The sequence below is a fragment of the Hyla sarda genome, unplaced genomic scaffold (genome assembly GCF_029499605.1).
Source record: "Hyla sarda isolate aHylSar1 unplaced genomic scaffold, aHylSar1.hap1 scaffold_651, whole genome shotgun sequence".
Classification (NCBI taxonomy): Eukaryota; Metazoa; Chordata; class Amphibia; order Anura; family Hylidae; genus Hyla; species Hyla sarda.
Genome location: NW_026610666.1, coordinates 150,130 through 174,935, shown reverse-complemented (window position 1 = coordinate 174,935; position 24,806 = coordinate 150,130). Strand labels below are relative to the sequence as shown.

The window sequence follows — 24,806 nt, the reverse complement described above, 5'->3', positions numbered from 1 at the left end:
TTGATGCGGGACATAGACAGCCAGCTGATGACCAATCCATTAGTGCAATGGATGGCTGGAAGCATTTGTCTTTGCCTTTGCAATACCACAGAAGCAATGCATGGTCAATGTACAGCAATGACACACCTGTGTGAACAGCCAGGAGACCCCCCCCCTCCCCCCCCCCCATGTTATGTTACATAGTTACATAGTTAGTACGGTCGAAAAAAGACATATGTCCATCAAGTTCAACCAGGGAATTAAGGGGTAGGGGTGTGGCGCGATATTGGGGAAGGGATGAGATTTTATATTTCTTCATAAGCATTAATCTTATTTTGTCAATTAGGAACATTCAGCACCCACCCGCTATCAAGGCAGCTGCCTATCATGTCATGCCCTACCTGCACAGGTGTGCTGGCTACTCAAATGATCCAATTAAGGAGGCCATTTAGTCAGCAGCAGCAGAAGTCCTGTGCCTGGACGCTCCAACAGCGGCCAGACACAAGCAGAAGCAGAAGCAGCAGAAGCAGCAGCAGCACCACCTTTTGTTTTTTGGCTGCAGCAGCAGCAAGGCCCACAGGGCTGGCTAGCTGGCTAGCCAGCAAGCAGGTAGCAATGAAAGTAGGAATCTTTCTTTTTAACCCTGTAAGGGGGTGGTGCACTGTACCCGAAGATACTGCCATATCGGGTCAATGCATAGGGCGACGGAAGCAAGCTTCGAAATCGGCCCCCGTTCTCAAAAATCCATTTAATATATGGTCCCCAGATAGGGGACGTATCAGATATTAAACTGATAAGAACAGATACTACACTTGATCTTAGCCAAAAGGCCGAGAAGCGATAACCGTGAAAGGGGCGGGCCCAACAAGGTGCCCTTCATGGGCACTATCACTGCTTGCTGTCAGGGAGGCTGCCAGACAATTTTCCATGCACACTCTGGGCTGGGGGGCAGTCAACCACCAGTACACACAGCAGAACCTAAACCCATACCATTATTGCTAAGCAGCAAGACAGGGGCCCATTGCACTCCCACGGGGCCTTTTTAAATGCAATCCATAACCCGGATTTGCCAGGAACCCTTCTTACTCCTCCTACTTGCATGTGACACTGGGCTTAGGATCTGCATAGGAAACACACACACAAGCACACACCTACCTTTGTTGCCTGCAGATGCCTCCTTGGCTGTCCCCAAACGGTATCAAACCAACACCCACGGGAAGCTGTAAGCATAGAGGACATGCCTGCACCCCATTGGACTTACCTGTGTGGGTTAAACCCGGGTTATTTGACAACCTATGGCGGTGATGGTTCTGCTCAGGCAGAGCAGTGCTGATGCTCCTCATAAAGCTGTCGCTGCTGTGAAGGTTCTAGGTGACATCACAAATCCCTATGGTTACATACACAACAAAGCTGGGTTGTTGTTGTTTACACTCTGCAAGGCCTGTGGAAGTGAGTGACATCATAGCACTGTAGTTCTGAGGGTTCTAGATGGATGCAACAATCTCCTGTTGCTTCTATGAAGGCCATAATAGACGACATCACCAAACAGCTCCATAGTCACATACACAGCAAAGGAGAGATGTTGTTTACACCTAGTGATGTCAGTGGTATTGAGTGACATCACAGCACTGTGCTAAGGCTCCTGGGCCTGGACACAGCAGCGGCTGCAATATCTCAACGGAGAATACGTTTATATATATGTGTGTGTGTGCGCGTATATATATATATATATATATATATATATATATATATATTTCTCCGCCGAAATCACTTTTAAACCCATTTCCACCTTTTTTTCCCTTCTCTTCCTCTTACTTTTTTTTCAAGTTTTTTTACGTTTTTCTCCTTTTCGCCTCTTTTCTGGGCGTATTATTCTTCTTTTTCTTCTTTTTTTTCGTCTAATGCATACCCCATCAGTGCAGCAATGCTTATTCAATACCGCCAGCAGATGGAGACACTGGGGGATAATTTTCTAAGGATTTATACTGATTTTTCCTGTCTGAATTTGTCGCACAGAAAGTTGCAGGCCAAATATGTGTGACATTTCTGCGACTTTAGCTTCTAGAGCATTTTTACAACATTATACATAGGTGCTGAATACATAAAAAGCGACTGTTCAGCGACAGACAAGTCGCATCGGCTGAAAGTAGGCCAGAATGTCAGTCCATGTTGGAGCAGGTTTAGATACAGTCTAAAGTATAGATCTCAAAGTCTGTGCACAGAATTTAGCAAGGGCCTCGCACCTTCTGATGCATCAGGTAGGTGCACAATAGCATAGCCTAACCCTCTGTACTTTGGTCTATATTGATGCGGGACATAGACAGCCAGCTGATGACCAATCCATTAGTGCAATGGATGGCTGGAAGCATTTGTCTTTGCCTTTGCAATACCACAGAAGCAATGCATGGTCAATGTACAGCAATGACACACCTGTGTGAACAGCCAGGAGACCCCCCCCCCCCCATGTTATGTTACATAGTTACATAGTTAGTACGGTCGAAAAAAGACATATGTCCATCAAGTTCAACCAGGGAATTAAGGGGTAGGGGTGTGGCGCGATATTGGGGAAGGGATGAGATTTTATATTTCTTCATAAGCATTAATCTTATTTTGTCAATTAGGAACATTCAGCACCCACCCGCTATCAAGGCAGCTGCCTATCATGTCATGCCCTACCTGCACAGGTGTGCTGGCTACTCAAATGATCCAATTAAGGAGGCCATTTAGTCAGCAGCAGCAGAAGTCCTGTGCCTGGACGCTCCAACAGCGGCCAGACACAAGCAGAAGCAGAAGCAACAGAAGCAGCAGCAGCACCACCTTTTGTTTTTTGGCTGCAGCAGCAGCAAGGCCCACAGGGCTGGCTAGCTGGCTAGCCAGCAAGCAGGTAGCAATGAAAGTAGGAATCTTTCTTTTTAACCCTGTAAGGGGGTGGTGCACTGTACCCGAAGATACTGCCATATCGGGTCAATGCATAGGGCGACGGAAGCAAGCTTCGAAATCGGCCCCCGTTCTCAAAAATCCATTTAATATATGGTCCCCAGATAGGGGACGTATCAGATATTAAACTGATAAGAACAGATTTTTTTTTTTTTTTTTTTTATTGAAAAGGAAATATACAATACATAACCAAGTAAATCATTCAAAAAATTACATATTCATCTGAAAACACATGAATAACACATATTTGACATATACAATATATACAGGAATCATGTCTTTACATGTACATATAACAAAAAGCTTTCCCTTCATGACTTTCCCTCAGAAAAAATAAATTGCAGCGGATTCTGTCCCTCCAACTGTCCCTTCATATCAGGATATAATCTGTAAGAAAAGAAAAAGAAAGACAAATAAGAATACAATCATAACCAGTACTTCCATTTTTTGTGTTTCCAGATCCCCTCTGCATCATCAGAACCATAGTTTTTCCTATCACATAATACGTAAAGGTAAATTTTACCACGGATCATGCCCAGACACTCCTTCACACTTACTTCAGTTTGATTGAAAATCCTAATATTCCTTACATCCCACAGAACCTCTTTTACACAATTTACTATGAACCATAACACTCTTGCCTTCTCTCTCTCCACTGCACACAAACCAAACATCATCATATTAAAGGATAAGATTTCAATTCCAGTAAGATTTTTAATTAGACCAGACATTTTTCTCCACACAGACTTCGCATAACCACACTCCCAAAACACATGTACATAATTCTCACATCCACCGCAACCATCCCTGGGACACACTTCACTGTCTACCAATCTCCTTCTCCTCTGAAATTCCCTTGTTGGCAGACACCCATGAGCTAACATCCAAGACAAGTCCTTTTGTTTATTTGTCAGTTCCTTGTGACTGACATTTTTCCACACTACCTTACAATCCTTCTCAGACAGACCTCCCACACATTCCACTGTTTCTCTCTGCTCCAACACTTTCATCACCTTCTTACTATCATTCCATTCAGTCACACATTCCAGATTATTTTTCCTGACACACCGCCCTATTCTCTGATAGAACCAAGGAACCTCAAAACTTACAGGTACCCTTAAGTCCCTTTCCATTAGCTTATATTTCAACAACACATTACCAGCCAAATACCTTACCATGCACCCAAACACACATTCCTTCTTACTTACAGCGAGACAAAAACTGACATACTTCACAGCCAGGAACACTTCCACATTCATCATTCCTTTCCCACCATGCATTCTGCTTTTCACCACCTTCCCACGACTCAATTTCTCCATCCTTGAATTCCATAAGAAAACAAAGATCTGCCTGATAATTCTTGCCAGACACCTATCCGGTGGAGGAAACACATAATTAACATAAAGCAAAATAGGAATTATAACAGCTTTAATAACCAGAATCCTTCCCTCAATCGATAAAGTCCTTAAAGACCAGAAGTTTATTTTATTCCCCACCCTCCCCAAAACCCTCTCCCAACTTTCTTTCCCATACAAATCATTATCAAACACCACCCCAAGCACTTCCACACCCCCCTCTCTCACAGGCCACTCGCACAACCCACTCTCTCCCCACCCCTCAAAAAATTTACAACCACTCTTCCCAACATTAAGCTTAAACCCACTCATTAAACAGAAACACTCAATCAATAACTTAGCACGCCTTACCCCTGCCATTGACTTACATACAACAGTAACATCATCCATGTAACCAATCACTCGCATATCCTTCCCATGACTACCAGGTATTTCTATACCCCGCATCACCTTATCTCTCCTAATCATCCCCAACAAAGGCTCAATCATACAAATAAAAAGAATTGGCGACAGGGGACACCCCTGCCGCACTCCAGATTTTATACTCACTTCCCTACTCAGAAAACCATTGACCTGAATCTTACTATAAATGTCCCTATACAAACATTCAATCCACTTCACCATTCTGTCCGGCACATTCATCCTCCTCAAAACCCTAAACAATAAATCATGCACCACCCTATCATACGCTTTTTCAAAATCCACCGTAACAACAGCCACACCTTGCTTCCTAGTTTTACAGTCCCACAATACATCCCTCAGACCTAACAGACATTCAGAAATCCTACGATCAGGCACTGTACACATTTGCTCCTCACCTACCATACAATCAATCACATCCTTTAACCTATTCGCAATAACTTTAGCAATAATTTTGTAATCACAATTCAAGAGCGCTATAGGCCTCCAATTTTTAAGATCCCTCTTATCCCCTTTTTTAAACAATAACACAGTCACACTCTCACTCATACTTTTAGATAACTTCCCTCTCCTAAGTACTTCCTTACACACCTCCCATACATAATCCCCTAACATATCCCAAAACACAAGATAAAATTCCACAGGCAAACCATCACTCCCTGCCACCTTTCCTTTCTTCATCCCATTCACAGCATCCTCCACCTCACTCTTCCTCACATCCTCTTCCATAAAGAACCCATCAATTTCATCCAAACGCTTATCCACATATCCCAAACATTCCTCCTCTAGAGTCACGTCCCGCTCCTTCTCCGTGAATAAATCAGAATAAAACTTCCACACTTCCTCTAACACCTCATCCTTACCAAAGACCTCTACCCCATCATTCGTAAAAACACTCATCATCTCAGTTTTTTTACTGAATGCCTTTTTAAAGAAAAATTTGCTACATTTCTCATCCTTCTCTTTCACTTCAACCCTAGCCTGTGCAATAATCTTCCTTCCATTCCTCTCCAGACACTCATTCACACTTCCACGAGCTTCCTCAATCTCCTTCTCAACACTCATCCCCAAACGCCTCAATTCATACAAATACTCTAACCTTCTTTGCCATCTCTCATACTCTTCTCTATCTTTCCTCCCTTTCTCACACCCTTTTTTAATAAAAAACCTTTTAGTCTCTAACTTCACCCACTCCCACCACTCAACCACACTATAAAATGCATCCTTCCTCAACACCCATCCATCAAAACGCTCCCTATATTCTTGTAATACACATTCATTATCCAATAAAGACACATTCAACTTCCAAACACCCTTTCCATACTCACTTAGACCACCACCTTTTACCACACACTCAATCCAGGCATGATCCGTGAACGGTAACCTCCTCCGTCTGAAATTAGAAACAGACATTAGTTTTGAGACAAAAATGAAATCAATACGCGAACTTGTATTGTTAGAAAAATATGTATAACCGATAGTACCATCATTATGGGCAACAAAGGAATCCTTTAACCCAAATAAATTTACAATCTCTTTAAGCTGCTTACTAGTACTGTCTAAACCAGACCCACCACCCACCGTAGTACTACTCCTATCCCCCTCTGTTATTATACAATTGAAATCCCCTATAAGGAACACATCATCCCTCCCACTCAAAAAGAAATATAATTTCTCAAACACCTCCCCTCTTTCCTTCCTCCCAGTTGGAGCATAAACATTAATTACTTTATATGTGAAACCCCTGAAAATAAAATGCACTAATAATACCCTACCCGGAACAATATGGACAACTTTTTTAACAACAAACTCATTACTTTTGAACAAAATCCCCACCCCCGAATTACGTTCCATTGAACCAGACCATACCGATTGCCCATAAGGCCAGGAGATATTTGGCTCCCCATCCAAGCAGCACTCCTGGAGACCTAGAACATCAAAAGAATATCTAGAAAGTAAATCAAAAATGGCGGATCTCCTTTCTAAAGATCTAATACTGCGGACATTTAGAGAACCAATTGTTAAACTCATTCAAACATTTGAAGGAAAAAAAGGAAATACAAAATCAAGCATTATCAAAAGGAGGCCTAGCCTTTCCCCGACCTCTACCCTTATTTTTTGCCTCCCCTTCCTTAAACTTAAGAGTCTTTGTCAATTTTTTGACTGAACATTCCTCCAAATAACCTGTGCCCAGGGAGGATAAAGAGGAGTCAGAATCAATCTGACATGACGACCCTCCACCTGCCTCCTCCCTTCCCGGGCTAGGAAAGTCCTCAATCCTTTGACTCTGAGGAGTCGGACAGTCATCCTCCGATTCTTCCACCGGCATCTTTCTCTTCAAGGATTCTTTGTCCACAGTCATCTCCTCTGGGGGATCAGAGGCCTCCGAAACAGATGCCCCCGAAACAGACTCTGCCTTCTCCCCCTCTGCCACCAAAGCATCCGGAACAGACCTAGAAATGGAAGGAAAAACAGGGGCAGACTCTGCTTCACTGGTCAGCACGCTAACCTCTGCATCGCCTGCCCTGGCAGCATTGGAGTCCTCAGGAACTGTCCCACCTCGAAGAGCCATTGCATATGATCGGGGTGCCCCGGACTGGTAAGTGGGGCAACTCCTAGCCAGGTGATCCGAAGAACCACAGAAATGACACTTGCGTTTCTCGGGACAGTCTGCAGTGCGGTGATCAGGCTTGTGGCAGTTCCTGCAAACCTGCCCGGTTGTACAGTTCTCTCTGGTATGACCAAAGCAAAAACAGTCCCGGCAAAAACTTGGCATCCCCGGGTAGTGCAGAAACCCCCTGTTGTTCCCTATCGCAAAGTTCTGCGGGGGGTGACAAAAACCTTCAGCACCACCCTCGGGGGCAGGCCTAAACTCCACCCAAAAACGTCTCATGCCTGTGAAAGTCCCCAGGATGTTATTTTTCCTCTCCGCACCAGAAACAGACACACAATACCTTCTTAGAAAGGTCTGGATCTCCTCATCCCGCACAAAAGGGTTGTACATATGCACTACCACTGGAACTTTCTTAGGCCGAGCCTCGCAGGAAATGAATCGGATCCCTTGTAGGTCAGGGTGAGAAGCATTCTCCTTACTCCGGTAGAGACAGGTACGGAGATCATCCAGGTTGTAGAAGGTCACGTCAAAGAATCCTTGGCTGGGAAAGACCTGGACACAGAAGATGGAAGCATGCGGCATCCTCAGCACTCCTTCCACGACCTTCTGCTGGACATGCAAAATCCCGTAGGCACTCCTCTTTTCCTCCTCGATAAACAGCCGTACTGTATTAGGAGCGTTCGGCGCATTAGCCATCCTCTCCGGCAGACCCGTCCTCCGATGATCACCTTCCCGTTATCCTGGGACTAAGCCCTCTCCCCAATAGCAGCAGGTGGGTGAAGCCCAGGCAATAAACCTGGGCGATCCCACAAGGCCGAGGAGAGGGGTACCCGAATACCTTAGGGCAAGACACTTGATCTTAGCCAAAAGGCCGAGAAGCGATAACCGTGAAAGGGGCGGGCCCAACAAGGTGCCCTTCATGGGCACTATCACTGCTTGCTGTCAGGGAGGCTGCCAGACAATTTTCCATGCACACTCTGGGCTGGGGGGCAGTCAACCACCAGTACACACAGCAGAACCTAAACCCATACCATTATTGCTAAGCAGCAAGACAGGGGCCCATTGCACTCCCACGGGGCCTTTTTAAATGCAATCCATAACCCGGATTTGCCAGGAACCCTTCTTACTCCTCCTACTTGCATGTGACACCGGGCTTAGGATCTGCATAGGAAACACACACACAAGCACACACCTACCTTTGTTGCCTGCAGATGCCTCCTTGGCTGTCCCCAAACGGTATCAAACCAACACCCACGGGAAGCTGTAAGCATAGAGGACATGCCTGCACCCCATTGGACTTACCTGTGTGGGTTAAACCCGGGTTATTTGACAACCTATGGCGGTGATGGTTCTGCTCAGGCAGAGCAGTGCTGATGCTCCTCATAAAGCTGTCGCTGCTGTGAAGGTTCTAGGTGACATCACAAATCCCTATGGTTACATACACAACAAAGCTGGGTTGTTGTTGTTTACAGTCTGCAAGGCCTGTGGAAGTGAGTGACATCATAGCACTGTAGTTCTGAGGGTTCTAGATGGATGCAACAATCTCCTGTTGCTTCTATGAAGGCCATAATAGACGACATCACCAAACAGCTCCATAGTCACATACACAGCAAAGGAGAGATGTTGTTTACACCTAGTGATGTCAGTGGTATTGAGTGACATCACAGCACAGTGCTAAGGCTCCTGGGCCTGGACACAGCAGCGGCTGCAATATCTCAACGGAGAATACGTTTATATATATGTGTGTGTGTGCGCGTATATATATATATATATATATATATATATATATATATATATATATATATTTCTCCGCCGAAATCACTTTTAAACCCATTTCCACCTTTTTTTCCCTTCTCTTCCTCTTACTTTTTTTTCACGTTTTTTTACGTTTTTCTCCTTTTCGCCTCTTTTCTGGGCGTATTATTCTTCTTTTTCTTCTTTTTTTTCGTCTAATGCATACCCCATCAGTGCAGCAATGCTTATTCAATACCGCCAGCAGATGGAGACACTGGGGGATAATTTTCTAAGGATTTATACTGATTTTTCCTGTCTGAATTTGTCGCACAGAAAGTTGCAGGCCAAATATGTGTGACATTTCTGCGACTTTAGCTTCTAGAGCATTTTTACAACATTATACATAGGTGCTGAATACATAAAAAGCGACTGTTCAGCGACAGACAAGTCGCATCGGCTGAAAGTAGGCCAGAATGTCAGTCCATGTTGGAGCAGGTTTAGATACAGTCTAAAGTATAGATCTCAAAGTCTGTGCACAGAATTTAGCAAGGGCCTCGCACCTTCTGATGCATCAGGTAGGTGCACAATAGCATAGCCTAACCCTCTGTACTTTGGTCTATATTGATGCGGGACATAGACAGCCAGCTGATGACCAATCCATTAGTGCAATGGATGGCTGGAAGCATTTGTCTTTGCCTTTGCAATACCACAGAAGCAATGCATGGTCAATGTACAGCAATGACACACCTGTGTGAACAGCCAGGAGACCCCCCCCCCCCCCCCCATGTTATGTTACATAGTAACATAGTTAGTACGGTCGAAAAAAGACATATGTCCATCAAGTTCAACCAGGGAATTAAGGGGTAGGGGTGTGGCGCGATATTGGGGAAGGGATGAGATTTTATATTTCTTTATAAGCATTAATCTTATTTTGTCAATTAGGAACATTCAGCACCCACCCGCTATCAAGGCAGCTGCCTATCATGTCATGCCCTACCTGCACAGGTGTGCTGGCTACTCAAATGATCCAATTAAGGAGGCCATTTAGTCAGCAGCAGCAGAAGTCCTGTGCCTGGACGCTCCAACAGCGGCCAGACACAAGCAGAAGCAGAAGCAGCAGAAGCAGCAGCAGCACCACCTTTTGTTTTTTGGCTGCAGCAGCAGCAAGGCCCACAGGGCTGGCTAGCTGGCTAGCTGGCTAGCCAGCAAGCAGGTAGCAATGAAAGTAGGAATCTTTCTTTTTAACCCTGTAAGGGGGTGGTGCACTGTACCCGAAGATACTGCCATATCGGGTCAATGCATAGGGCGACGGAAGCAAGCTTCGAAATCGGCCCCCGTTCTCAAAAATCCATTTAATATATGGTCCCCAGATAGGGGACGTATCAGATATTAAACTGATAAGAACAGATACTACACTTGATCTTAGCCAAAAGGCCGAGAAGCGATAACCGTGAAAGGGGCGGGCCCAACAAGGTGCCCTTCATGGGCACTATCACTGCTTGCTGTCAGGGAGGCTGCCAGACAATTTTCCATGCACACTCTGGGCTGGGGGGCAGTCAACCACCAGTACACACAGCAGAACCTAAACCCATACCATTATTGCTAAGCAGCAAGACAGGGGCCCATTGCACTCCCACGGGGCCTTTTTAAATGCAATCCATAACCCGGATTTGCCAGGAACCCTTCTTACTCCTCCTACTTGCATGTGACACCGGGCTTAGGATCTGCATAGGAAACACACACACAAGCACACACCTACCTTTGTTGCCTGCAGATGCCTCCTTGGCTGTCCCCAAACGGTATCAAACCAACACCCACGGGAAGCTGTAAGCATAGAGGACATGCCTGCACCCCATTGGACTTACCTGTGTGGGTTAAACCCGGGTTATTTGACAACCTATGGCGGTGATGGTTCTGCTCAGGCAGAGCAGTGCTGATGCTCCTCATAAAGCTGTCGCTGCTGTGAAGGTTCTAGGTGACATCACAAATCCCTATGGTTACATACACAACAAAGCTGGGTTGTTGTTGTTTACACTCTGCAAGGCCTGTGGAAGTGAGTGACATCATAGCACTGTAGTTCTGAGGGTTCTAGATGGATGCAACAATCTCCTGTTGCTTCTATGAAGGCCATAATAGACGACATCACCAAACAGCTCCATAGTCACATACACAGCAAAGGAGAGATGTTGTTTACACCTAGTGATGTCAGTGGTATTGAGTGACATCACAGCACAGTGCTAAGGCTCCTGGGCCTGGACACAGCAGCGGCTGCAATATCTCAACGGAGAATACGTTTATATATATGTGTGTGTGTGCGCGTATATATATATATATATATATATATATATATATATATATATATATATTTCTCCGCCGAAATCACTTTTAAACCCATTTCCACCTTTTTTTCCCTTCTCTTCCTCTTACTTTTTTTTCACGTTTTTTTACGTTTTTCTCCTTTTCGCCTCTTTTCTGGGCGTATTATTCTTCTTTTTCTTCTTTTTTTTCGTCTAATGCATACCCCATCAGTGCAGCAATGCTTATTCAATACCGCCAGCAGATGGAGACACTGGGGGATAATTTTCTAAGGATTTATACTGATTTTTCCTGTCTGAATTTGTCGCACAGAAAGTTGCAGGCCAAATATGTGTGACATTTCTGCGACTTTAGCTTCTAGAGCATTTTTACAACATTATACATAGGTGCTGAATACATAAAAAGCGACTGTTCAGCGACAGACAAGTCGCATCGGCTGAAAGTAGGCCAGAATGTCAGTCCATGTTGGAGCAGGTTTAGATACAGTCTAAAGTATAGATCTCAAAGTCTGTGCACAGAATTTAGCAAGGGCCTCGCACCTTCTGATGCATCAGGTAGGTGCACAATAGCATAGCCTAACCCTCTGTACTTTGGTCTATATTGATGCGGGACATAGACAGCCAGCTGATGACCAATCCATTAGTGCAATGGATGGCTGGAAGCATTTGTCTTTGCCTTTGCAATACCACAGAAGCAATGCATGGTCAATGTACAGCAATGACACACCTGTGTGAACAGCCAGGAGACCCCCCCCCCCCCCCCCATGTTATGTTACATAGTTACATAGTTAGTACGGTCGAAAAAAGACATATGTCCATCAAGTTCAACCAGGGAATTAAGGGGTAGGGGTGTGGCGCGATATTGGGGAAGGGATGAGATTTTATATTTCTTCATAAGCATTAATCTTATTTTGTCAATTAGGAACATTCAGCACCCACCCGCTATCAAGGCAGCTGCCTATCATGTCATGCCCTACCTGCACAGGTGTGCTGGCTACTCAAATGATCCAATTAAGGAGGCCATTTAGTCAGCAGCAGCAGAAGTCCTGTGCCTGGACGCTCCAACAGCGGCCAGACACAAGCAGAAGCAGAAGCAGCAGAAGCAGCAGCAGCACCACCTTTTGTTTTTTGGCTGCAGCAGCAGCAAGGCCAACAGGGCTGGCTAGCTGGCTAGCCAGCAAGCAGGTAGCAATGAAAGTAGGAATCTTTCTTTTTAACCCTGTAAGGGGGTGGTGCACTGTACCCGAAGATACTGCCATATCGGGTCAATGCATAGGGCGACGGAAGCAAGCTTCGAAATCGGCCCCCGTTCTCAAAAATCCATTTAATATATGGTCCCCAGATAGGGGACGTATCAGATATTAAACTGATAAGAACAGATTTTTTTTTTTTTTTTTTCCTCAGTTACAGACTATTGTTCAAGCGATCATCAGGTCACCTACCAAAACTCATCACTTCTAAACAAAGTCTGAAAAAACATCATGCGGAAAAATATCTCAATAAGAAAACTATAAGAGAAGCACAAATTCAAAACCTTGATCAGGATACTTACAACTTTCTCCATTCCTTGTATCTCCAAATCTTTTCAGCCTCTTCCTCTCCCATTCTCTTCTTGTCAAATAGAAAAATAATAAACAACCTTCCAAAAAAAAGTCTCTTCAACTCCCTTGGAGAAATACACACATTTTTAAAAACAAGCAGGTTTCTAGAATCCCATAAAACTTCTTTAAAAACAGAAAATACAATCCAGCTTTCACGTGTGTCCTCTCTCCTGCTAAAATCCTGACCAATAAAAATCTTCTCAAAATTAAAATCAACATATCCCGTGATTGCAGAAAAAAACCTCTGTAGAAGCATAAAAAATTCTCTTGCATAAAAACAGTTCCAAAATAAGTGCACTGTATCCTCCCTGCCTCCACAACCCTCTCTTGGACATTTCTCGCTCACTCTTATTCCTCGTCCATTCAGGAAAGCTCTGGTTGGGAGGCAGCCATGAAAAGTCATCCAGTTTACATCTCTCTGTCTATTCGATAATCCTCTAACATTAAAAAGATTCCAGATCTTCACAGACTGAGCAGTAGTGCAGAATGGTACTTCATATAATCTCTCATTTTTTCTTATTTCATTTTCAATTTTCTTTTTCTCAGGTTTTCCCAGGGAACTCAAACCAAATTGATCACTGAAAGATCTGAGAACCACATAGAAGGTAGGTATAACTTGCGCTATTGGTCTCCTCAGATCCTTCTCACACCAGCCCCATTTGGAAAACAACCATCCTGCCAAATACCTGCTCATGTCTGCCACCCAATTATTGCACTGAGACACTTTATAAATTAAAAGAAAGTAATGAGTCTTTAAAAACAGATTAATATCCGGGAAATTATATCCGCCTTTCTTCACGCTCTTCATCACTTCCTCCCTCTTCATCTTTTCCATCTTTGAACCCCAGAAAAAAATAAACAACTTCCTTGTCATCCTTCTGGTCCATAATTTGCCGGGTGGGAAAACCATTGCAGTATATAATAGTAGTGGCAAAATTACTGCCTTTAAAATCAGAACTTTACCTTTAAGGGACAAGTTTCTCAATTTCCAAAAAGATAATTTCTTCTCTATCTTCTCCTCCAACTTCTCATAACTTTTCCCTCCTTTTAGATTTTTTTCAAAAACAACCCCTAACACTTCAATATCTTCCTTCTCATCCACGCCATCCACCACCACTTTTCCTTGCTTTCCAAAATTACTCAATTGGCACTTCCCCCAATTGACTTTCATACCAGCAATACAACAAAAAATCTTTACATGCAAATTCACTCTATTAAGATCAGCTTGGGAAGTGCAAGTAAAAACCACATCATCCATGTAACTTAAAACCTTCAAATTCCTTCCATTACTTCCCAGGATAAAAACACCACTCACACATTTGTCCTTCTGTACATTTTTGAGCAAGGCCTCAATGACACAAATGAATAAAATTGGGGAGAGTGGGCATCCCTGTCGTACTCCTGATAAAATATTAAAACCCGGCCCCACATGTCCATTGACTAAAATCTGACTTGTTGCCCCATAATAAAAACTTTTAATCACAAACAGTAGCTTCTCAGGAATACCCATATGCTTTAAAACCATAAACAAAAAATCATGAGCAACTCTGTCATAAGCTTTTTCAAAATCAATGGATTCCACAAAAAGTGCATTCTTATTAAAATTACTATAATAAATAGAGTCTCTTAAAACTAATAAATTATCAGTTATTCTCCTATTTGGCACTGCACAAACTTGGTATTCTCCAACAAGGTGCTCAACTATGTCACTCATCCTGTTCGCCACAATCTTTGCAATGATCTTATAATCTGTATTCAATAATGTGATCGGCCTCCAGTTTTTCAAATCTCTTTCATCACCTTTCTTATGTATCAAGGTAATAACTCCTTTCTTCATAGACTCCGCTAAAATACCTGAGTTAAAAACATATTGCACCACCCGTGTAAAATCTTGCTTTAAAATATGCCAAAAAACTGAATAAAACTCAAAGGGGAGGCCATCACAGCCCGGTGTCTTCCCTTTCGCTGTCTTGTCCAGAGCCTGCTTGATCTCCCCTTCACAAACTTCCTCAATTAAAAATGCACTTTTTCCTTCAGGGACATTATTCTCTAAAATATTACAATAATCATTCATCTCCGTCTCACTGGCTCTGCTCTTATTACTAAAAAGTGTTTCATAAAATCTGCCAATCTCCTTCACCATCTCATCACCAACAACTTCCCCTGTAGGAGTTAAAACAGACTTAAAAACACCCCTAGCATTAAAACATTTTTTAAAGAAATATCTTGTACATTGTTCATTTTCCTCCAAATGTTGAACTTTGGATTTAAAAACAATATTTCTACCTCTTTCCAACAACCTGTTCTTCATCTCAATTTTCACCTTCTCAATTTCCTCCTCCACCTCCACACCAACATGTTTAAACTTAAAGAGAGTTTCTAAACGTGAGATAAGCCTTTCATAACCCCTCCTCTTTTCTTGTGCCCTCCTTATGCAAATGAACTTAAAATACTTAGCAAACTCACTTTTTGCCCAATCCCACCAAGCTAAAACATTACTAAAAACAGATTGTTTAGAAGTACAAGATAAAAAAAAATCTTTAAAACCGGCCATTACTTCTTCATCTTCTAATAGACTTACATTTAATTTCCAGAGCCCTCTACCAAAATGAAAGGACTCTGCAATACTTATTTCTGCCGACACCATCTTATGATCTGAGAAAGTTGACATCATTTGATTGCACCGGACCACCTTAATCCCCTCAGAGACAAGAATGTAATCAATCCGGGATTTACAGCGGCCACTATCTGATATATAGGTGTATCTTTCATCAGTGCTAACCATCAGTCCAACATCAGAATAATGTAAGTCTTGAATAATTTGGTTTAAAACATTTGAAGTAATATCAGTTCTAACCTTAGCAGAGCTCTCACGATCATTGACGGATCTAATGCAGTTAAAATCACCAACAATAATAGTACCATCACGACCAGGAATAAAAAGTTTAAGAGACTCTAAAAATAACACACGTGCCTGTTTTTCTGCTGGCGCATATACATTAAAAACTCTCATTCTCTGGCCTAAAAACTGAAAATTTAAAACCATACAACGACCTGGTACTAAAACTTGGCAATTTAAAACTTTAATGTCCCTGTTACACAATAAAATCCCCACACCTTCATTTTTATTCTCTGTGCATGTAGACCAAAAAGACTGCCCTCTCTTCCATTCATCTACATAAGGTGCAGACTTAATTGCACACTCCTGTAAACAAAATATATCTCCCTTCACATTCTCCAAAAAATCAAAAACTGCTGCTCTTCTGATGGTTGTTCCTATACTCCGAACATTAAGAGTAGCCACAACCAATGCCATTAAAAAGGAAAGAAGGCAATCCATTTTCTTAACATCCATTTTAACTAGAAGTTAGTATTCTGACCTTCAACCTTCCTTAGCAGCATCCCATAGCAATCAGGCGACCCCACTTGAGAGTCCCTGTCCATCATTTTCTCACCTCCATACACAGGATCCGTCTGATCCCCTGACCAACTCCCTTTCTTACACCTTTTACTTTTACCTTGAAAGCCTCCATTTGCATCTTCATCTTCATCTTCCCCCTCCTCCTCCTCCTTCTCCTCCTCTTCAGATGTTACATTCTCCTCCCCACTAATCACCCTCTGCCCAGGTGTTAGGGATCTCTCACTCTCATTCTCCTGAAACTCCATCCCCTCCTCCTCCCCCACCACTGGGTTTGGGCATTCAAAATCCTCAATTGTTTCTTCACATGGGGGAACCTCCCTACACACAGTCTCCACACTCTCCACCACTTTCTCTTTTTTCCCTTTACGTGCTTTCTTCTTACTGACCTCAGTAAACTCTTCACCAACACCAGTCTCCTCACAATGCACACCAGTGGAGTCACCCTCCTCCCCTTTTCCAGATTTTTCCTGAGTATTCATGTGCTGCACTGTCACACCTGCTGCACTCCCTTTTACAGAGTTCTCGTCAATCACCTGAGTCACCTCAGCATTCACACCAAAAACACGTGGAAATGGCCTTTCTCCTCTTTCCTCTCTTCTATTTCCTGCTGCGTCAGCATAGCTCATTTTCTTTCTATACCATAAACTGCATCCTCTAGCCAAATGCTCCTCACTACCACAGATATCACACGTTTTCTTCTCAGTACATTCACCCGAGTTGTGACCTGATTTCCCACAATTCCTGCAGCATACTCCTTGCTCAGGGCAAGACTCCTGTACATGTCCATAAGCGTGACAACGTCTACAGTACTGCAACTGTCCTTCATAAAAACAAAAACCTCTTTCTCCTCCAATAGAAAATACCTGTGGTATACTCTTCCTTCCCTCTTCCATTCCTTCGTCCTTTTTAAATTTTACAACAAATTTCCTTTTACAATTAAAGTACCCATGTCTGTTCTTGAGTCTTCCAAGAAATTTAACTTCATCACAATATCGGTACAAAAAATTGGTCACCATCTCATCCGAAACCTTCGGGTTGTACATATGGACTATAACAACCTTAGACATATTCATGAATAATGGCTCCACTTTCACCTTACTCATTATAGCTGGCTCATTCCTCCTCTTCATCACTTCTAAGTCCATGTAGACCCTCTGGCAAACCTCAGAATCATAAAAGGTTATATCGTAAATCCCTTGCCTAGGGAAGTCTTGCATAGCGATTACATGCCATACCTGAAGGTACTGGAGCTTGCGAAGAATCTCCAGCACAACTTGATCCAATCCAATCGTCCCCCGGTGTTCGCCAGGAACGTAAATCCGCACCGTATCCTCGAGTCCTCGAGTCCTCTCTCCGCTCATTTTTGCAGGTTAAGATACCCACTATCGCAACCCAGTAACAATCCAGGGCCCCCCCGCAAAAGAGGGCCCCGATCACCACCCCTTCCGACTCCTACCCTGCCCGGTAAACCGCACAGGATCTTAGCCAAAAGGCCGAGAAGCGATAACCGTGAAAGGGGCGGGCCCAACAAGGTGCCCTTCATGGGCACTATCACTGCTTGCTGTCAGGGAGACTGCCAGACAATTTTCCATGCACACTCTGGGCTGGGGGGCAGTCAACCACCAGTACACACAGCAGAACCTAAACCCATACCATTATTGCTAAGCAGCAAGACAGGGGCCCATTGCACTCCCACGGGGCCTTTTTAAATGCAATCCATAACCCGGACTTGCCAGGAACCCTTCTTACTCCTCCTACTTGCATGTGACACTGGGCTTAGGATCTGCATAGGAAACACACACACAAGCACACACCTACCTTTGTTGCCTGCAGATGCCTCCTTGGCTGTCCCCAAACGGTATCAAACCAACACCCACGGGAAGCTGTAAGCATAGAGGACATGCCTGCACCCCATTGGACTTACCTGTGTGGGTTAAACCCGGGTTATTTGACAACCTATGGCGGTGATGGTTCTGCTCAGGCAGAGCAGTGCTGATGCTCCTCATAAAGCTGTCGCTGCTGTGAAGGTTCTAGGTGACATCACAAATCCCTATGGTTACATACACAACAAAGCTGGGTTGTTGTTGTTTACACTCTGCAAGGCCTGTGGAAGTGAGTGACATCATAGCACTGTAGTTCTGAGGGTTCTAGATGGATGCAACAATCTCCTGTTGCTTCTATGAAGGCCATAATAGACGACATCACCAAACAGCTCCATAGTCACATACACAGCAAAGGAGAGATGTTGTTTACACCTAGTGATGTCAGTGGTATTGAGTGACATCACAGCACAGTGCTAAGGCTCCTGGGCCTGGACACAGCAGCGGCTGCAATATCTCAACGGAGAATACGTTTATATATATGTGTGTGTGTGCGCGTATATATATATATATATATATATATATATATATATATATATATATATATATTCTCCGCCGAAATCACTTTTAAACCCATTTCCACCTTTTTTTCCCTTCTCTTCCTCTTACTTTTTTTTCACGTTTTTTTAAGTTTTTCTCCTTTTCGCCTCTTTTCTGGGCGTATTATTCTTCTTTTTCTTCTTTTTTTTCGTCTAATGCATACCCCATCAGTGCAGCAATGCTTATTCAATACCGCCAGCAGATGGAGACACTGGGGGATAATTTTCTAAGGATTTATACTGATTTTTCCTGTCTGAATTTGTCGCACAGAAAGTTGCAGGCCAAATATGTGTGACATTTCTGCGACTTTAGCTTCTAGAGCATTTTTACAACATTATACATAGGTGCTGAATACATAAAAAGCGACTGTTCAGCGACAGACAAGTCGCATCGGCTGAAAGTAGGCCAGAATGTCAGTCCATGTTGGAGCAGGTTTAGATACAGTCTAAAGTATAGATCTCAAAGTCTGTGCACAGAATTTAGCAAGGGCCTCGCACCTTCTGATGCATCAGGTAGGTGCACAATAGCATAGCCTAACCCTCTGTACTTTGGTCTATATTGATGCGGGACATAGACAGCCAGCTGATGACCAATCCATTAGTGCAATGGATGGCTGGAAGCATTTGTCTTTGCCTTTGCAATACCACAGAAGCAATGCATGGTCAATGTACAGCAATGACACACCTGTGTGAACAGCCAGGAGACCCCCCCCCCCCCCCCCATGTTATGTTACATAGTTACATAGTTAGTACGGTCGAAAAAAGACATATGTCCATCAAGTTCAACCAGGGAATTAAGGGGTAGGGGTGTGGCGCGATATTGGGGAAGGGATGAGATTTTATATTTCTTCATAAGCATTAATCTTATTTTGTCAATTAGGAACATTCAGCACCCACCCGCTATCAAGGCAGCTGCCTATCATGTCATGCCCTACCTGCACAGGTGTGCTGGCTACTCAAATGATCCAATTAAGGAGGCCATTTAGTCAGCAGCAGCAGAAGTCCTGTGCCTGGACGCTCCAACAGCGGCCAGACACAAGCAGAAGCAGAAGCAGAAGCAGCAGAAGCAGCAGCAGCACCACCTTTTGTTTTTTGGCTGCAGCAGCAGCAAGGCCCACAGGCCTGGCTAGCTGGCTAGCCAGCAAGCAGGTAGCAATGAAAGTAGGAATCTTTCTTTTTAACCCTGTAAGGGGGTGGTGCACTGTACCCGAAGATACTGCCATATCGGGTCAATGCATAGGGCGACGGAAGCAAGCTTCGAAATCGGCCCCCGTTCTCAAAAATCCATTTAATATATGGTCCCCAGATAGGGGACGTATCAGATATTAAACTGATAAGAACAGATTTTTTTTTTTTTTTTTTTTTTTTAAACCTTCAGGTTTGAATTAAAACGTAATCGTTCAGGTTTACTTCACGTTTGCCTCTCAGATTTACTGAACTTAGTCACAATTCATCAAACTCATCATTAGGTTACTTTATCAACATATAACAAAATTCACCCAAAAACAATGTACATAGCATAACAACACACCACCCTCAAACCCTCACCACGTGTCTCCATTTTAAAAACTTCCAAATCCCCTCTGCATCATCCTCTCCAAATCTCTTCTTATCCCACAAATATACAGTATGCAATCTATCTAATATCATTCTCATACACTCTTCAACCGACACATCCTTCTTCTTAAATATATACAAATTCCTAACATCCCACAATACCTCCTTAATTATCGCTAACAACACATATAACATTCTCTCCTTCCTCCCACCTACCACCCCCAGACCAACCATAATCACTTCAAAAGACCACTTTCTTACCCCCATCAATTCTTTGGCCAACGGACCAATTCCCTTCCACACTTCTTGCGCTCTATCACAATTCCAAAACAAATGCATAATACTCTCATTCCCTCCACAACCCTCTCTCGGACATCTCTCACTCCTTCCAATCCCCCGACTCTTCTGTACCTCTCTCACTGGCAATGCACCATGCAAACTCTGCCATACAATCTCTCTCTGTCTATTAGTCATACCATCTGTCTGCAAACTCTTCCACACTTTACTCACATTCTGTCCTCTCACCATATTAATATTACACTGAACTTCCTTCTCCCTAATACACTTCACCATACTCTTCTTCTCCTTTAACACATCCTGTCTCACACCTATCAAACCAAACTTTCTCATGAACACCTCAACAAACCCATACCAACCAGGACTCACCAAAGCATACGGCTTTCTCAGATCTCTCTCCATCCACCCTAATCTGCATAACACACCCCCTCCTAGAAACCTCATCATACATGCAAATTTCCACTGCTCTCCCATACTTCTCCTCACAGCAAACAATAGATTAATCCCCAGATACACTTCAACATTAGGAAAATTCATTCCTCCATTCCTACACTCTTTCATCACATTCTCTCTTCTCACCTTCTCCACTTTCGACCCCCAGAAAAATACAAACAAAATCCTATTCAACTTTCTCAGTGTCATATAACCTGGTGGAAACACCAAAGCCACATACAACAGGATCGGCAATATCACACTCTTGATCACCACAATCTTACCAATCATTGACAACTCTCTCATACTCCAAAAATCCAACTTCCTCTTTATTCTAACACCAACCTCTTCCCAACTTTCTCTTCCATCCAGCCTCTCATCAAATTTAACTCCCAACACCTTAATCGCTCCGTCTACACATTTCACCCCTACATCCTCTACTTCATACATCCTTCCAAAAACCTTATACTCACTCTTATCCCAATTAACTCTAAAACCAGAAGCACCACAAAAATACCCAGCCAACAACTTTGCTCTCTGCAAAGCTCCAACATACTCACAGATCACACAAACATCATCCATATATGCCAACACTTTCAAGTCTCTCCCACCACTCCCAGGAATCCTCACACCTCTCATACACTTATCCCTTCTCAACAACTCCAACAAAGGCTCTATCGCACATATAAAGACCAAGGGTGACAGGGGACACCCCTGTCTCACTCCAGAACACACATTCACTTTCTTACTAACCCAGCCATTAATTAATACTTTACTATACACTCCATCATACAATACTCTAATCATTTTAACAAAACCTTCCGGAAAACCCATTCTATCCAACACTTTAAATAAAAACTCATGTGACAACCTATCAAAAGCTTTCTCAAAATCCAAAGACAACACTCCAACACACTGATCTCTACCCAAGCAATCCCATAATACATCACGCAACAAACCCAAATTCTCACTTATCCTTCTTTTTGGCACACCACATACTTGTTCTTCTCCAATCACCTGATCAATCACATCCCTCATTCTATTTGCCAACACCTTTGCAAGAATTTTATAATCAACATTCAATAACGTAATCGGTCTCCAATTCCTCACATCCTTTCTATCCCCTTTTTTAAAGATCAATACCACCACTCCACTCTTCATACTTTCCTCCAATCTACCATTCTTGCACACAAAATCATAAATCTCCACCAAATCCACTTTAACCGTCTCCCACATTCTAGCATAAAATTCCACCGGCAACCCATCCTCACCTGGTGTCTTATTTCTAGCCATACTTTTAATCACCAACTCCAATTCTTTCACTCCCACACCTTTCACCAGGCTATCTGCCTCCCTGTCATGCACTCTGCTCTCAATCTTCCCAATCACCTCAGACTGCAGACCCATATCACACTCCTTCTCAGCATATAAATCCTTATAAAAATCCTCAACCACACTCAACACTCTTTTACCTTTAACCATCACACCATCCTTATCATACACCTCTATCAACTCCTCTCTTTTACCAGACACCCTTTTAAAGAAAAACCTTGAGCATCTCTCACCCTTCTCCAACTTATTCAACTTAGCCTGATACACAATCTCTCTTCCTCTCTCCAACATCCACTTCTCTACTTCCTTCTTAATCTCTTCAATCTCACTCTCCACACAACCACCACTCTTCCTCCATTTTTTCAAAAAGATCAATCTCTTCTGCAGCCACTCATACCTTCTTCTCTTTCCCGCAGCTCTCTTATACCCCTCTCTTTTAAAGAAAACATGCGTTCTCTCCTTCACCCAACTCCACCACTGCAATACATCCACAAAATCAGCTTTCCTCCTCTTCCAAACCTCATACTTCTTCACATACCTCTCATACACCCCTCCCTCCTCCATCAAACTAACATTCAATTTCCATAAACCCCGCCCACTCAAACATTCCACATTAAACCCCAAATCACATCTTACACACTCATGATCTGAATACAATACCTTCATTTGCATATACTCCCTACCCACCACTCCTTTTGACACAAAACACATATCCAATCTTGAAGCACACTTTCCCCTATCTGAAAAATAAGTCGGACACACATCAACATTACACAATTTAGCCACATCTTGCAACCTCAAATCATTCACCACATTCCTCAACATCCTACCAGATACATCGATCTTACTCCCTTCAATCTCACAATTGAAATCCCCCACACATACCATAGGCTCTCTCCCCGGCAAAAACAACTTTAACTTCTCAAACAACTCCACCCTCTCATTCTTCTTAACAGACGCATACACATTAAATATTCGAACCTTAACTCCACCCACCTCCACCTTAACCATCAAACACCTTCCCTCTTCAATCACTGTATGGCTCTCTACCTTGAACATCTTATCCTTAAATAACACACCAACCCCATCATTCCTATTTACAGAAGACATAGACCACACAGAATCCCCATATCCCCACTCCCCCTTCCCTACCTCTTCCACCAACCCACACTCTTGTACACAAATAACATCAGCCCCCATACCTGCCAACTCCTGCAAAATTGCAGCCCTCCTAACCCTACTCCTAAACACCCTAACATTAGATGAAATGATTTTAAAAGACATACTACTATCCCCATATGAAAAAAACAAACAAAGGAAAAAACAACAACAAAACAATCACCTATATACAAAAGAAAACACCAATCAATGCGATGTTCTACGGGTTAAGGTACCAAGCGGTACTTGTCCATCACCTTCCTGATCCACCTCGGATCTAAATAATGGTTCGAAAGGGTTTCTCGAACTAAACGAAGTCTCCTCACTCCTCTCAGCCCATTCTTTCTTTCTCGCTTTTTTTGGATACCTGTGACACAAATCATCCGCCACTTTCTTCCCTCTATGCCTTCCTGAAGACACAGCACTCTCTGAATCGGTAGTAAAATCTTCAATCACAGGCTCATTCTCCATCTCTTCCTCCAACTCCTTCTGCACCACAGCCACAGTCTTGCTCTCCATAAGCTTAAGTCCAGGTTTTCCCGCCAAAACGGATTTTCCCTCCAAAATGGGCTTTCCCTCCAAAATTGGATTTCCCTCCAAAACTGGAGTCCCCTCCAAAACTGGAGTCCCCTCCATCACAGCACTTGTCTCCATTTTATCTCTCTCTTCCAGGTATCTCTTTCCCTCCTCCTGCTTCCTTTCTACCTCTTTCTGTCTTTCGATCTTCTCCTCCTCCCTCCTTTTTCTCTCTTCCGGGCACTCTCTCATCACATGTCCAGCCTCTCCACATACATGGCATTTTTTTGGCTCAGGACACGCATTGGCCTCATGTCCCTCTTTCTGGCAATTCCTGCACACTCTCACAGCCGCACAATTCTCCTTCACATGCCCAAACATATGGCACTTTCTGCAGAACATGGGCTGCCCAGGGTAGGTAAGATAACCTCTCTGCCCCGCAATAGAAAAACTCGCCGGGGGATGCTGCACTCCGTAAATTCCACTGGCATCTTGCTTCAACTTCACTAAAAACTTATACTCCGCATTAAACACTCCCAATATGCTCTTCTGTGCAATCCCTCCTCTGACAGTCTCACAGTACTGCTTCAAAAAATTTTCCACCAACTTCACATCCATAAACGGGTTGTATACACGGACTAAAAGGGGTTTCTCCTCCAACTCAAACAAAGGCTCAAACGACACATTCTTCATAATGGTATTTTCCACATTCTCACGCA

The 24,806-nt window shown here is 43.4% G+C and overlaps 1 long non-coding RNA gene, 4 other non-coding genes and 1 pseudogene across 5 annotated transcripts; all 6 read right to left on the bottom strand.

The window, feature by feature from the left end:
- Window positions 1–630: 630 nt before the first annotated feature.
- On the bottom strand, window positions 631–821 carry LOC130342521 (U2 spliceosomal RNA). The gene has a single exon (XR_008882147.1). It is a non-coding gene; the product is annotated as a U2 spliceosomal RNA (small nuclear RNA).
- Window positions 822–2,905: 2,084 nt separating this feature from the next.
- LOC130342539 (U2 spliceosomal RNA) lies at window positions 2,906–3,091 on the bottom strand. The gene has a single exon (XR_008882162.1). It is a non-coding gene; the product is annotated as a U2 spliceosomal RNA (small nuclear RNA).
- A 35-nt stretch (window positions 3,092–3,126) lies between these two features.
- Window positions 3,127–6,131, bottom strand: LOC130342489 (uncharacterized). The gene is made up of 3 exons (XR_008882127.1): window positions 6,020–6,131; window positions 4,125–4,287; window positions 3,127–3,303 (listed from the first exon to the last, which is right to left on the bottom strand). It is a non-coding gene; the product is annotated as an uncharacterized LOC130342489 (long non-coding RNA).
- A 4,163-nt stretch (window positions 6,132–10,294) lies between these two features.
- LOC130342520 (U2 spliceosomal RNA) lies at window positions 10,295–10,485 on the bottom strand. The gene has a single exon (XR_008882146.1). It is a non-coding gene; the product is annotated as a U2 spliceosomal RNA (small nuclear RNA).
- A 2,096-nt stretch (window positions 10,486–12,581) lies between these two features.
- On the bottom strand, window positions 12,582–12,781 carry LOC130342546 (U2 spliceosomal RNA). The gene has a single exon (XR_008882168.1). It is a non-coding gene; the product is annotated as a U2 spliceosomal RNA (small nuclear RNA).
- A 7,205-nt stretch (window positions 12,782–19,986) lies between these two features.
- LOC130342545 (U2 spliceosomal RNA) lies at window positions 19,987–20,192 on the bottom strand (annotated as a pseudogene).
- Between the last annotated feature and the right edge of the window lie 4,614 nt (window positions 20,193–24,806).